The sequence below is a fragment of the Quercus lobata genome, unplaced genomic scaffold, assembly GCF_001633185.2.
Source record: "Quercus lobata isolate SW786 unplaced genomic scaffold, ValleyOak3.0 Primary Assembly Scq3eQI_1902, whole genome shotgun sequence".
NCBI classification, from domain to species: Eukaryota; Viridiplantae; Streptophyta; class Magnoliopsida; order Fagales; family Fagaceae; genus Quercus; species Quercus lobata.
This window is the reverse complement of record NW_022154706.1, coordinates 337,044-339,952: the sequence shown is the minus strand read 5'-3', so window position 1 is coordinate 339,952 and position 2,909 is coordinate 337,044.

The window sequence follows — 2,909 nt, the reverse complement described above, 5'->3', positions numbered from 1 at the left end:
ATGACTTTTTTCACTATGGATATTTCATGGAGGGCTCAAATGATATCATTAGAGTATTGGGATATTTTTTATTAATAAAGCCTAGAGTGCAATTATATTTATATAGTGGTATTAAATATAATTAATGGTAATTTTGGACTTGTCAAGAGTTGACAGATAAGCCCAAGGCCCATTGGAGCTAGAGTCTTATTTGTTCCCTTTGGTCCCATCTCAAGCCACAAACTAAATCCCAATTGGGTATGCCCAAAAGGTTAACCCAATTAGATAATCAGTTTTTATTTAATAAGAGTTATTAAATAAAGTAAATACCAAGGTAGTTAGTATGTACGTATGATGAAAAGAAAAGAAAACAGTTTTTCTCTACAAGGAGAAGAAGGAGAATTTTCCTTTGAGTATCAACGTACAAAAAGACTGATTGAGAGATCACACTTCTTGGGCACCATGTGGAATTGAGATGAAGATTAAAAGTATTCTCAAGTCTTGGTTTTGAATTTCACAACATAAAGGTATGCTTTCAATTCTTTGTTCTAGAATTCAAGGCTACATGTTATCTCTCATGAATGAAGTAGATTCGTGATTGTTGCTTTCGTTGTGTGTTTTGTATGAGATGCAAAACCAGATTTTCCAACATGGATGAGCTACCCTAGGGACATGTAGTATATCGAAAATGAGCACTAATGTAACTACGATATGTGTTCCTTAGAATATAGTAGTAAACTGAGGAAAAGAGGTAATGATAGCATGTATGTTGGAGTAAAACTCCTATATAAACATGCTGGGACACCTCGAGGGTTTCTAACATAGAGATACCCATCCCCGAGTGCTAAACGCATCAAATAGACGCGTGTCTGGAAAGTTAGACAGAATGACTTGGCATTCCGAATGAATTGCCCTGTCACAAAAGTTCTCCTCAAAATCCTTTTAGGATTCCAAATCACAGAACCTATCAAGAGGAGGGATAGAAGAAGAAGATGCGAAACCACAACGAGAGATCGGGTTTTTAGAAGGAATGGATTTCTTGGGTGCCCATTACAAAAAACTAGGCCTATAGTGGTTTTTTACAAACGCCACTATAGGTACTAAAAATGCCACTATAGGCCCATTTTGGCAATAGCACAAACGCCACTATTGTACCGCAACTATAGACCCATAGTGGCTATAGTGGCGTTTTACAAAAAACGCCACTATAGGTCTGTCCTATAGTGGTGTTTACAAATGCCATTATAGACCAATTTTTTTAATTTTTAAAAAAGGCTATAGCAGCGTTTAGGGTAGACCTATAGTGGCGTTTGTTAAACGCAACTATTGTACCGTCACTATAGACCTATAGTGGTGTTTAGAAACGCCATTATAGACCAAATTTTTATTTTAAAAAAATGCTATAGCAGTGTTTGGAACGCCACTATAGGGCAGACGACTCACCTTATAGTGGCGTTCTACAAATGCCACTATAGCCAAAACACCCACAAAACAAAATTTTAATTACCAAAAATTAATTTCTGGTAATCAAAGTTTTTTTTTTTTTCAATTAAAATTGTAATTAAATTAAAAGATGCAATATAAAAATACATAAATAAAACAAAATACAAACACTATAGCTAGCCAGCAAATTCAAAATGAAACACAAACCCACCTAGAAAAATTCAAAATCAAATACAACATGCTCACACCCAAAAATTAAAAAAAATAAAAATAGCAATTCAAACGAACACATTCAGCCGTTGGAGACCATCCTGCAAAAAGAAATCATTAAATAGATTTTGAATTTTTCACTACTTTCTTGGTTCTATTAACAAAGATTAATCAAAAATAAAAAGCCAAAGCATTCATAAAATAAATCCAGGTGTGTAGTGAAAGAAGAGTGAAAGAAGAAAAAAAAAAGAAACAGAAAGGAAGAGAAAGAAAGAAAGAAAGAACTCTGAAGAAGTGGAGATAAGGGAGAAAAAGAAAGAAAAGAAAGAAGAAGTCTGAAGAAGTGGAGATAAGGGAGAAAAAGAAAGAAAAAAAGAAAAGAAAAGAAAGAAGAAGTCTGAAGAAGAAGCTACGTGGAGACAAGTTTTTGATAAGGTGAGTGGGGGTAGGTGGGGTTAGGTGGGTTTTGAATTTTTTTTTTGTTTAGTTTTGAATCTTCTGATATATATATAAATGATATGTTCACAACATTTTCACATTATTTTAACAACAAATCAAGTGTTAGGTTGTTATTAGTTGTTATTATTGAGGCAAAAAAGTAATCTTAGTGTTAAGTTCAAATTTGAACCAATAACAACTAACCACTTATGATTTGTTGTAAAAATGTTGTAAAAATGTTGTGGATATAACACCTCTCATATATATATATATATATATATATATATATATTTATTTATTTAAATAGAAAAATGATATGTTCACAACATTTTTACAACAAATCTTATGTGGCAGGTTGTTATTGTTTGGTTAAAAAAGTAATCTTAGTATTAAGCTTAAATTTGAACAAATAACAACTAACCACTTATGATTTTTTGTGTAAAATATTGTAAAAATGTTGTGGACTTAGCATCTTTTATTTAAATATAAATACATAAAATATATACATTTTAATATATATTATTCAATATTCTGGAATATGCCATAGAATATTCTATGGCATATTCCTAGAATATATCGTAGAATTTGTTTAAGCCTACTGAACAAATACTTCTTTTTTTTTTTGGAATATTAATATGCACTTTTGGACCTATAGTGGCGTTTACGAAACGCCACTATAGGTCCCCCATTTTAATTCTTTTCACCGGATTCTTTTTCCTATAGTTCCTTTTTTTTTTTTTTTTTTTTTTTTGTGCTAAGCTATAGTGGCATTTGACAAACGCCACCATAGGTCCTGGTCTTACAAGTGTCTATAGTGGCGTTTGACAAACGCCACTATA